Below are 13,536 nucleotides of genomic sequence, written 5' to 3'. Positions count from 1 at the left end.
TAATCCGGAACAGTATTAGAAGTATACACAAATAAAATTCATATATAGACATTTCTGCATATCTGTATAGGGTGAGAAGTCATGCCATTATTTAAGTACCCATTACAAAGAATTACTTATTGCACATATACTACCAAAAGTGACCAAATTGCTGTTTGGTATGAAGTACGAATAAGTGTTATAGAGTAACTAAAAGGCTAATTCTCCGTTGGATGCACAGTGCACCTTTTGTTGGTCGCACATCTGCAACCTCATGCAAATGCAGCTACAACCCTTTTCCTGGTGTACATGGATATGAACGTGCAAGAACTGGGACGCCCACTTTAGACGCTCAAATCCTGCTTGGTCGCACCATGGAAACTTGCCCAGCCCCAAGCTAGGTGCAGATCCTCCACCTGAATATGGCCTCCGGTGTGTACGATTGTGCATGTGAACTCACATCCAGTACAGCGGCACAGCTGCAACACTCACATAACTTGTCCATTAAACAGGCTACTGTAGCTCAGTGTGTCCATTTAGCCACTTCCCTGTCACTGCCCGGGAATGCACAATGGGCCTAATTCAGACCTGATCGCTAGCAAGCGATTTTTGCACTGCTGTGATCAGATGGTCACCGCCTACAGGGGGAGTGTATTTTAGCTGTGCAAGTGTGCGATCACATGTGTAGCAGAGCTGTACAAACAGATTTTGTGCAGTCTCTGCGCAGCCCAGGACTTATTCAGCCGCTGCGATCACATCAGCCTGTCCGGGACCGGAATTGACGTCAGGAACCCTCCCTGCAAACCAGGGGTTAAAGTGGGCCGAAACGGGGCCATCAGTTGTAATTGCAGGCGGAACGCGTTCCGCTTCCGCCCGCCCACTTTGCCCTGGCCACTGCATTTAAGTACAGGCAGCTGCCTGATTATGAATGAGTCCGGCCGCGCTGTGCGCCACTAGAAAGTGAAAGTGATTAGGAACAAGTCCCGCCTCCCGCCTCCGTCAGTTCTCCTCCAATGGCGGTGGTGGTGGGAATGAGGCGGTGCAGTGACGTTATCACGCACCTGTCTCTCCTGCGTCCTGAGTGCTGCTGCAAGAAGAGGAACTGTGAGAGGAGGACCCATGCGGATACCGAAGCCAGCTTCAAGTTGACTGTGAGTCAGTCTGCTGAGTTTTGTGCGTGTGAGATTTGGAGGGGACAGGGATATGCAGTTGTGTTTGCCTACAGGGGGCAATAGTGCTATAAAGCTGTATTTGAACCTGCACTTTGAGAGGAACGTTGAAGATGGAAAAGAGCCGACATTGCTCATTATGAGTTGTATATGGGGAGAGCGCACAGCTGCCACTATATGCAGGGGTTAAAATGAGCCGGAACGGGGCAGAACTGCGTTCCGTCAGTTCCACTTGGAGACGGAACGCAGTTCCGCCTCCTCCGGCTCACCTAACCCGAAGTGTGCCAGTGCCGCTGGAAGAAACTGGGCGCCTGCTGAGATTGTGTTACCAGTGGGCGCCCGGCTCCCTCTCTGCAGCGGAAGCCGGAGGCAGGAGCTCACTACTGAGCTCCGGCTTCCGGCTCTGTCAGTGTGTGCTATGAGAGAGACGCCATGATGTTTTGTTTTGTTTTTCCCTATGTGTAGCGGCGCGTCTACTGGGGGCATTACTACTGAGGGGGCATTACTACTGGGGGGCATTACTACTGTGGGCAAACTACTGGGGGCATTACTACTGGGGGAGCATTACTACTGGGAGGGCTTTACTATTGGGGAGCTTTACTACTGGGGGCTTTACTACTGGGGGGGATTTACTATGGGGGGCTTTACTACTGGGGGGGATTTACTATGGGGGGCTTTACTACTGGGGCAAACTACTGGAGGGGCTTTACTACTGAGGGGAAACTACTGTGGGCAAACAACAAGGGGGCAAGCCACTGGGGGCATTACTAACGGGGGCTAACTACTCGGGGCAAACTACAGGAGGGCATTACTACTGGGGGTATAACTACAGGTGCATTATTACTTGGGGGCAAACTACAAGGGGGCTAACTACTGAGGGCATAGCTACAGGGGTTAAACTACTTGGAGTCATTACTACTTGGGAGCTAAACTACAAGGGGGCTAACTACTGGGGGCATTACTAACAGGGGCTTACTACTGGGGGCATTATTAACAGAGGCTAACTACTGGGGGCAAACTACAGGAGGGCATTACTACTGGGGGCAAACTACAGGAGGGCTTTACTACTGGGGGCAAACTACAGGAGGGCTTTACTACTGGGGGTATAACTACAGGGGCATTACTACTTGGGGGCATTACTACAGGGGGGCATAACTACAGGGGTTAAACTACTGGGGGCATACTACAGGAGGGCATTACTACTGGGGGTATAACTACAGGGGTATTACTACTTGGGGGCAAACTACAGGGGGCTAAACTACTGGGGGCATTACTACTGGGGGCAAACTAAAAGGGGGCATAACTACAGGGGCTGAACTACAAGGGGGCAAACTACAGGTGGGCATTACGACTGGGGGCATTGCTACTGGGTGCTAAACTACAAGTGGGCAAACTACTGGGGCTAAACTACTGGGGGCATTACTAACAGGCAAACTACATGGGGGGTAAACTACAGGGGCTAAACAACTGGGGTCATAACTGCAGGGGCATTACCACTGGGGACATAACTACTGGGGCTAAACTACATGGGGCTAAATGACTGGGGGCATTACTACAGGCAACATTACTACTGGGGGCAATACTACACAGGGGCATTACCATTAAGGGCATTACTACTGGGGGCCCTTCTAATGAGGGCATTGTAAAAGGGGCACTTCATAAGGGGCATCACTCCTGGGGACATAAGGGGCACTACTATTGCGGGCATTGCATAAGGGGCACCACTACTATGGGCTCTATATAAGGGGCACTACCACTGTGGGCACTACCAGTACAGTGGACATTGCATAATGAGCACTACTACTGTGGGCATTGTATAAGGGGCGCTACTGCTGTGGGCATTATGGCCCTCATTCCGAGTTGTTCGCTCGCTAGCTGATTTTAGCAGCATTACACACGCCTCTGGGAGTGTATCTTAGCTTAGCAGAATTGCGAACGAAAGATTAGCAGAATTGCGAATAGAAAATTATTTGCAGTTTCTGAGTAGCTCGAGATTTACTCCTACACTGCGATCAGCTCAGGCCGTTTCGTTCCTGGTTTGACGTCACAAACACGCCCAGCCACTCCCCCATTTCTCCAGACACTCCCGCATTTTTCCCTGACACGCCTACGTTTTTTAGCAAACACCAGGAAAACGCTGAGTTACCACCCAGAAACGCCCCTTTCCTGTCAATCATTTACCGAACACCAGTGCGACTGAAAAGCGCCGCAGACGCTACAGCAAAACGGCTAAGTTTTTAGTAAAATAACTAAGCGCATGCGCTCTGCGTACCATGCGCATGGCAGTAAGCGACTAATCGCAGTATAGCGAAAATCAGCAACGAGCGAACAACTCGGAATGACCCCCTATGTGTATTACGGGGTGCTACTACTGTGGGAATTATTACTATTGTGTGACCACACCCCTTTTTGAGACATGGGTGCCTTGAGGAGGGGGGGGGGTGAGTTCCACCACCTCTCTAGGACCACTTTAAGCACTGCTGCAAACGCTTAGACACGCAAACAGTGGCAGTTGCTCTATCATTCCTGGAGATAATTATATATCAGGTGTTAAAAAGGGGGAGGGGTCACAGACAAACAGCAGACAGAGAAGGAGGGTGCGCCATTATGTAGTGTTAGGACTGCTAATATCGGAGAAGCCTTGTCAGGGCTCAGCAGCTAAACATGTCTTTGCAAACACGTGTGACCAATTCTCTGAAATTCTATTACCAGATAGGTTCAGGTATGGTTACAGGTAATTTTTTAGTGTGCTGGGGGGATACCAGGGCGGGGAAAGCACCCCCGCCCTTCCCCCTGTCAAACGCTTAGACACGCCTGCGTTTTTCCAGACACTCACTGACAAAGGTCAGTTGACTCCCACAAACGCCTTCTTCCTGACAATCTCCTTGCGATCGCCCGTGCGAACGGAACTGGCGTGCAAACCCATTGCTGAGCGGCGATCCGCTTTGTACCCATGCAACGCGCCTGCACATTGCGGTGTATACGCATGCGCAGTTTGGACCTGATCGCCCGCTGTGCGAAAACGCACAGAAGCGATCAGGTCTGAATTACCCCCAATATACAGAAGTAGCCATGCTCATCTTTGCTGGGGTGCTGCATACTGCAACACAGCTTGCTGCATGGTGTGCCAGGCTGTGACTATTCGCAGCTGGTGATCACTCTATTGATTCCTAAAGTCGCAGCCTAGTACGCCATGTAGCATGCCGCATTGCAGTAAGATAAGCATGGCTACATCTGTACACTATGTGGACAAAAGTAATTGGACACTGACAGCAAATAGATTAATGAGTTTTTCTTGACATCTGCACTGTGTAGGTCCACCACGTGCAGTGATTACTGCAGACACACTTCTTGGCAAACTGTCCATAAGTTCCTAGACAACAGCAGGTGGTAGGTTTTGCCATTCCGCCTTAAGTACAGTGACCAACTGTGACAATGAAGATGGTCGAGTCAGTCTAGAACAAACCCGTCGCTCCAGTTCATTCCAAAGGTTCTCAATGGGGATAAGATCTAGACTCTGAGCTGGCCAGTCCATCCAGGTTACAGAATTTTCTGTATACCAGTCCAGCGTCACCCTGGAAACATGGTGGCATTATCTTCCTGATAAAAAAACGTTTGTCGTTTCTGTAGAACTGCCACAATGTAGGGAGCACAGACATATCTGATACTACAACTAGTGGACCATGCCAAACCAGCTGAAATAGCCCCACAGCTTAACTCCACCACCTCCATGCTTTACTTTAGGTACCGTACACTCTGACATCAGACGTTCTCCTGGCAATCACTAAACCCAAACACGTCCATCTGATCTGAAAAGTGTACATTGTGATTCATCATTCCATAATTCTCACTGCCATTGTTACATTGTCCGTTTTTTGTGCTCTTTACACCATCATAAGCGCTGGACTGCATTCCTCTTTGTGATTAGAGGTTTATGAGCAACTGCCCATAATATCCAAGTCCATGGGCCTCCTAACGAAGTGTTCTTGTGTAAAACGGCACATGTGTCCATTTGCAGTGGTATACATGGGATCAGTGCCGTAACTATTTTAGCGCTGTGTGCAAGAAACGGCATCGGCACCCCCCACCCCAAGCAAAAATAGGGGCAGTGCGTGCCAAAAATATAGGGGCGTGGCTTCATGGGGAAGGGATGTGGCCACAAAATAATACCAATTCATATAACGGTGCACAGTAGTCTCCATTATTCAAATGCGCCACACAGTAACTCCGCAACACCAGGTAGAGCCCCTTTTACACCTTACAGCGGACAGAATCCCCTTTTTACACATTACGGCAGACAGCGTCCACCTTTTACACATTATGGCAGACAGCGTCCACCTTTTACACATTGCGGCAGACAGCATCCCCTTTTTACACATTACTGCAGACAGATTCCCCTTTTTACACATTACGGCAGACAGCGTCCCCTTTTTTACACATTACGGCAGACAGCGTCCCCTTTTTTACACATTACAGCAGACAGCGTACCCTTTTTACACATTACGGCAGACAGCGTCCCCTTTTTTACACATTACGGCAGACAGCGTACCCTTTTTACACATTACTGCAGACAGATTCCCCTTTTTACACATTACGGTAGATAGAGTCCCCTTTTTTACACATTACGGCAGACAGCGTCCCATTTTTACACATAACAGCAGAAAGCGTCCCCTTTTTACACATTACAGTAGATAGAGTCCCCTTTTTTACACATTGCGGCAGACAGCATCCCCTTTTTACACATTAACGCAGACAGATTCCCCTTTTTACACATTACGGCAGAGAGCGTCCCCTTTTTTACACATTACGGCAGACAGCGTGCCCTTTTTTACACATTACGGCAGAAAGCGTCCCCTTTTTACACATTACGGCAGACAGCGTCCCCTTTTTACACATAACGGCAGACAGCGTTCCCCTTTTTACACATTACGGCAGATGTTCAAAGTAGTGTCGGGATTCCGACTGCTGGGATCCTGACCTGATCCCATACACATATACACACACATACTATATATATATATATATATATATATATATATACACACATACTATATATATATATATACACACATATATACATATACACACACACACACACACACAATCAATACTCGTTGCAAGGGAATTCCTCCTACCAGCCTGCGTGCTCAGCCAGTCACTGAGCCGCAGGCTGGAGCACGACTTCCTCCCATTGGGAGGATGAGATGTCACTCAGCATGCTCTGCAGCGCCAGCGGCTGCAAAGAGCATGATGGCGGGGCCGGACTGTCAGTGAGGAGGGAAGGGCAGTGCCGCGCATTTCACTGCCGTGGATCGGATCGCGTTACAGATCCGATCTCCGGCGGGTGGCAGGAGCCCTTTTCTGACAGCCGGCTCAGGGGGAAATCTGCGCTTTAACTAGGTGTGCGCTGTGGGCAATGCCCCTTCGGCACACACCTAGTTACGGCGCTGCATGGGATGACCCCTGTTCTTTCTCAACTTTCTGGTTAGCACTCTCCGGTCCCTGGGTTGTAGTTTTGGGGGGTTTCCAGGGCGAGATGCATTCTTGCAATGACTGTTCTTTTTCCACGCATTATAATGACAAAAGACACAGTGGATCTAGGAACCTTCCTAATATCTGCAATGCTTCCCACACTCATACCTACAATCGAGCAGCCTACGATGATCCCCTTTTCAAAATCGGTTAGCTTCTTCCAGCAAGCCACTTCGTTAGCAAATCATCTAATCAGTGCCCCTCTACCTGTTCTATACCTTCACAAACACGTCTGCTGCTGGAGCACGCCATTTCACTTGCGCGGGGGTGTCCAATCACTTTTGTCTACATAGTATATTTTCAAGACATTTCTGAGACTGTGCATCTCCCGTGCGCCTCCATCGCAGCTGGGGTCCTGTGTGCACAGACTCTGGACGCATACACAGTGCGACTTAGAAGCAAGTGCAGAAGATAAGAATCACTCAGCTGCATCCAACATCGACAGTTCATCCAACTCAGATTCAGTCCCTAAGGCTGTATTGCCATAGGCTGTCATCAACCATCACTGGTTAGGAACCATCAATGGCTTCATCTGAAAGGTAAATAGTTTTACCATCGATAAGGAAGTTCTGATGGCAACATCCTTTTACTTGAAAGTAGTGATGAGCGGGTTCGGTTCCTCGGAAACCGAACCCCCCCCCCCCCCGAACTTCACCCATTTTACACGGGTCCGAGGCATACTCGGATTCTCCCGTATGGCTCGGTTAACCCGAGCGCGCCCGAACGTCATCATCCTGCTGTCGGATTCTGCGAGATTCGGATTCTATATAAGGAGCCGCGCGTCGCCGCCATTTTCACTCGTGCATTGGAAATGTTAGGGAGAGGACGTGGCTGGCGTCCTCTCCGTTTATTAATGTTGCTGCAAATATTTGTGCTTATTGCTTAATTGTGGGGACTGGGGAGCAGCTGTATTATATAGGAGGAGTACAGTGCAGAGTTTTGCTGACCAGTGACCACCAGTATACGTTGTCTGCCTAAAAAACTAGAGATGAGCGCCTGAAATTTTTCGGGTTTTGTGTTTTGGTTTTGGGTTCGGTTCCGCGGCCGTGTTTTGGGTTCGAACGCGTTTTGGCAAAACCTCACCGAATTTTTTTTGTCGGATTCGGGTGTGTTTTGGATTCGGGTGTTTTTTTCCAAAAACACTAAAAAACAGCTTAAATCATAGAATTTGGGGGTCATTTTGATCCCAAAGTATTATTAACCTCAAAAACCATAATTTCCACTCATTTTCAGTCTATTCTGAATACCTCACACCTCACAATATTATTTTTAGTCCTAAAATTTGCACCGAGGTCGCTGTGTGAGTAAGATAAGCGACCCTAGTGGCCGACACAAACACCGGGCCCATCTAGGAGTGGCACTGCAGTGTCACGCAGGATGTCCCTTCCAAAAAACCCTCCCCAAACAGCACATGACGCAAAGAAAAAAAGAGGCGCAATGAGGTAGCTGTGTGAGTAAGATTAGCGACCCTAGTGGCCGACACAAACACCGGGCCCATCTAGGAGTGGCACTGCAGTGTCACGCAGGATGTCCCTTCCAAAAAACCCTCCCCAAACAGCACATGACGCAAAGAAAAAAAGAGGCGCAATGAGGTAGCTGACTGTGTGAGTAAGATTAGCGACCCTAGTGGCCGTCACAAACACCGGGCCCATCTAGGAGTGGCACTGCAGTGTCACGCAGGATGTCCCTTCCAAAAAAAACCTCCCCAATCAGCACATGATGCAAAGAAAAAGAAAAGAAAAAAGAGGTGCAAGATGGAATTGTCCTTGGGCCCTCCCACCCACCCTTATGTTGTATAAACAAAACAGGACATGCACACTTTAACCAACCCATCATTTCAGTGACAGGGTCTGCCACACGACTGTGACTGATATGACGGGTTGGTTTGGACCCCCCCCAAAAAAGAAGCAATTAATCTCTCCTTGCACAAACTGGCTCTACAGAGGCAAGATGTCCACCTCATCTTCACCCTCCGATATATCACCGTGTACATCCCCCTCCTCACAGATTATCAATTCGTCCCCACTGGAATCCACCATCTCAGCTCCCTGTGTACTTTGCGGAGGCAATTGCTGCTGGTCAATGTCTCCGCGGAGGAATTGATTATAATTCATTTTAATGAACATCATCTTCTCCACATTTTCTGGATGTAACCTCGTACGCCGATTGCTGACAAGGTGAGCGGCGGCACTAAACACTCTTTCGGAGTACACACTTGTGGGAGGGCAACTTAGGTAGAATAAAGCCAGTTTGTGCAAGGGCCTCCAAATTGCCTCTTTTTCCTGCCAGTATAAGTACGGACTGTGTGACGTGCCTACTTGGATGCGGTCACTCATATAATCCTCCACCATTCTTTCAATGGTGAGAGAATCATATGCAGTGACAGTAGACGACATGTCCGTAATCGTTGTCAGGTCCTTCAGTCCGGACCAGATGTCAGCATCAGCAGTCGCTCCAGACTGCCCTGCATCACCGCCAGCGGGTGGGCTCGGAATTCTGAGCCTTTTCCTCGCACCCCCAGTTGCGGGAGAATGTGAAGGAGGAGATGTTGACAGGTCGCGTTCCGCTTGACTTGACAATTTTGTCACCAGCAGGTCTTTCAACCCCAGCAGACCTGTGTCTGCCGGAAAGAGAGATCCAAGGTAGGCTTTAAATCTAGGATCGAGCACGGTGGCCAAAATGTAGTGCTCTGATTTCAACAGATTGACCACCCGTGAATCCTTGTTAAGCGAATTAAGGGCTGCATCCACAAGTCCCACATGCCTAGCGGAATCGCTCCCTTTTAGCTCCTTCTTCAATGCCTCCAGCTTCTTCTGCAAAAGCCTGATGAGGGGAATGACCTGACTCAGGCTGGCAGTGTCTGAACTGACTTCACGTGTGGCAAGTTCAAAGGGCATCAGAACCTTGCACAACGTTGAAATCATTCTCCACTGCACTTGAGACAGGTGCATTCCATCTCCTATATCGTGCTCAATTGTATAGGCTTGAATGGCCTTTTGCTGCTCCTCCAACCTCTGAAGCATATAGAGGGTTGAATTCCACCTCGTTACCACTTCTTGCTTCAGATGATGGCAGGGCAGGTTCAGTAGTTTTTGGTGGTGCTCCAGTCTTCTGTACGTGGTGCCTGTACGCCGAAAGTGTCCCGCAATTTTTCTGGCCACCGACAGCATCTCTTGCACGCCCCTGTCGTTTTTTAAAAAATTCTGCACCACCAAATTCAAGGTATGTGCAAAACATGGGACGTGCTGGAATTTGCCCATATTTAATGCACACACAATATTGCTGGCGTTGTCCGATGCCACAAATCCACAGGAGAGTCCAATTGGGGTAAGCCATTCCGCGATGATCTTCCTCAGTTGCCGTAAGAGGTTTTCAGCTGTGTGCGTATTCTGGAAACCGGTGATACAAAGCGTAGCCTGCCTAGGAAAGAGTTGGCGTTTGCGAGATGCTGCTACTGGTGCCGCCGCTGCTGTTCTTGCGGCGGGAGTCCATACATCTACCCAGTGGGCTGTCACAGTCATATAGTCCTGACCCTGCCCTGCTCCACTTGTCCACATGTCCGTGGTTAAGTGGACATTGGGTACAACTGCATTTTTTAGGAGACTGGTGAGTCTTTTTCTGACGTCCGTGTACATTCTCGGTATCGCCTGCCTAGAGAAGTGGAACCTAGATGGTATTTGGTAACGGGGGCACACTGCCTCAATAAATTGTCTAGTTCCCTGTGAACTAACGGCGGATACCGGACGCACGTCTAACACCAACATAGTTGTCAAGGACTCAGTTATCCGCTTTGCAGTAGGATGACTGCTGTGATATTTCATCTTCCTCGCAAAGGACTGTTGAACAGTCAATTGCTTACTGGAAGTAGTACAAGTGGGCTTACGACTTCCCCTCTGGGATGACCATCGACTCCCAGCGGCAACAACAGCAGCGCCAGCAGCAGTAGGCGTTACACGCAAGGATGCATCGGAGGAATCCCAGGCAGGAGAGGACTCGTCAGACTTGCCAGTGACATGGCCTGCAGGACTATTGGCATTCCTGGGGAAGGAGGAAATTGACACTGAGGGAGTTGGTGGGGTGGTTTGCGTGAGCTTGGTTACAAGAGGAAGGGATTTACTGGTCAGTGGACTGCTTCCGCTGTCACCCAAAGTTTTTGAACTTGTCACTGACTTATTATGAATGCGCTGCAGGTGACGTATAAGGGAGGATGTTCCGAGGTGGTTAACGTCCTTACCCCTACTTATTACAGCTTGACAAAGGGAACACACGGCTTGACACCTGTTGTCCGCATTTCTGGTGAAATACCTCCACACCGAAGAGCTGATTTTTTTGGTATTTTCACCTGGCATGTCAACGGCCATATTCCTCCCACGGACAACAGGTGTCTCCCCGGGTGCCTGACTTAAACAAACCACCTCACCATCAGAATCCTCCTGGTCAATTTCCTCCCCAGCGCCAGCAACACCCATATCCTCCTCATCCTGGTGTACTTCAACACTGACATCTTCAATCTGACTATCAGGAACTGGACTGCGGGTGCTCCTTCCAGCACTTGCAGGGGGCGTGCAAATGGTGGAAGGCGCATGCTCTTCACGTCCAGTGTTGGGAAGGTCAGGCATCGCAACCGACACAATTGGACTCTCCTTGTGGATTTGGGATTTCAAAGAACGCACAGTTCTTTGCGGTGCTTTTGCCAGCTTGAGTCTTTTCAGTTTTCTAGCGAGAGGCTGAGTGCTTCCATCCTCATGTGAAGCTGAACCACTAGCCATGAACATAGGCCAGGGCCTCAGCCGTTCCTTGCCACTCCGTGTGGTAAATGGCATATTGGCAAGTTTACGCTTCTCCTCCGACAATTTTATTTTAGGTTTTGGAGTCCTTTTTTTACTGATATTTGGTGTTTTGGTTTTGACATGCTCTGTACTATGCCATTGGGCATCGGCCTTGGCAGACGACGTTGCTGGCATTTCATCGTCTCGGCCATGACTAGTGGCAGCAGCTTCAGCACGAGGTGGAAGTGGATCTTGATCTTTCCCTAATTTTGGAACCTCAACATTTTTGTTCTCCATATTTTAATAGGCACAACTAAAAGGCACCTCAGGTAAACAATGGAGATGGATGGATTGGATACTAGTATACAATTATGGACGGGCTGCCGAGTGCCGACACAGAGGTAGCCACAGCCGTGAACTACCGCACTGTACTGTGTCTGCTGCTAATATATAGACTGGTTGATAAAGAGATAGTATACTCGTAACTAGTATGTATGTATAAAGAAAGAAAAAAAAACCACGGTTAGGTGGTATATACAATTATGGACGGGCTGCCGAGTGCCGACACAGAGGTAGCCACAGCCGTGAACTACCGCACTGTACTGTGTCTGCTGCTAATATATAGACTGGTTGATAAAGAGATAGTATACTCGTAACTAGTATGTATGTATAAAGAAAGAAAAAAAAAACCACGGTTAGGTGGTATATACAATTATGGACGGGCTGCCGAGTGCCGACACAGAGGTAGCCACAGCCGTGAACTACCGCACTGTACTGTGTCTGCTGCTAATATATAGACTGGTTGATAAAGAGATAGTATACTCGTAACTAGTATGTATGTATAAAGAAAGAAAAAAAAACCACGGTTAGGTCACTGGTATATACAATTATGGACGGGCTGCCGAGTGCCGACACAGAGGTAGCCACAGCCGTGAACTACCGCACTGTACTGTGTCTGCTGCTAATATATAGACTGGTTGATAAAGAGATAGTATACTCGTAACTAGTATGTATGTATAAAGAAAGAAAAAAAAACCACGGTTAGGTGGTATATACAATTATGGACGGGCTGCCGAGTGCCGACACAGAGGTAGCCACAGCCGTGAACTACCGCACTGTACTGTGTCTGCTGCTAATATATAGACTGGTTGATAAAGAGATAGTATACTCGTAACTAGTATGTATGTATAAAGAAAGAAGAAAAAACCACGGTTAGGTGGTATATACAATTATGGACGGGCTGCCGAGTGCCGACACAGAGGTAGCCACAGCCGTGAACTACCGCACTGTACTGTGTCTGCTGCTAATATATAGACTGGTTGATAAAGAGATAGTATACTCGTAACTAGTATGTATGTATAAAGAAAGAAAAAAAAACCACGGTTAGGTGGTATATACAATTATGGACGGGCTGCCGAGTGCCGACACAGAGGTAGCCACAGCCGTGAACTACCGCACTGTACTGTGTCTGCTGCTAATATATAGACTGGTTGATAAAGAGATAGTATACTCGTAACTAGTATGTATGTATAAAGAAAGAAAAAAAAACCACGGTTAGGTGGTATATACAATTATGGACGGGCTGCCGAGTGCCGACACAGAGGTAGCCACAGCCGTGAACTACCGCACTGTACTGTGTCTGCTGCTAATATATAGACTGGTTGATAAAGAGATAGTATACTCGTAACTAGTATGTATGTATAAAGAAAGAAAAAAAAACCACGGTTAGGTCACTGGTATATACAATTATGGACGGGCTGCCGAGTGCCGACACAGAGGTAGCCACAGCCGTGAACTACCGCACTGTACTGTGTCTGCTGCTAATATAGACTGGTTGATAAAGAGATAGTATACTACTAATATTATATACTGGTGGTCAGGTCACTGGTCACTAGTCACACTGGCAGTGGCACTCCTGCAGCAAAAGTGTGCACTGTTTAATTTTAATATAATATTATGTACTCCTGGCTCCTGCTATAACCTATAACTGGCACTGCAGTAGTGCTCCCCAGTCTCCCCCACAATTATAAGCTGTGTGAGCTGAGCAGTCAGACAGATATATAATATATATAGATGATGCAGCACAC

The sequence above is a fragment of the Pseudophryne corroboree genome, chromosome 8 (genome assembly GCF_028390025.1).
Source record: "Pseudophryne corroboree isolate aPseCor3 chromosome 8, aPseCor3.hap2, whole genome shotgun sequence".
In the NCBI taxonomy this organism is placed as follows: Eukaryota; Metazoa; Chordata; class Amphibia; order Anura; family Myobatrachidae; genus Pseudophryne; species Pseudophryne corroboree.
The sequence above is the reverse complement of the archived record's forward strand: the minus strand, read 5'-3'. Positions refer to the sequence as shown.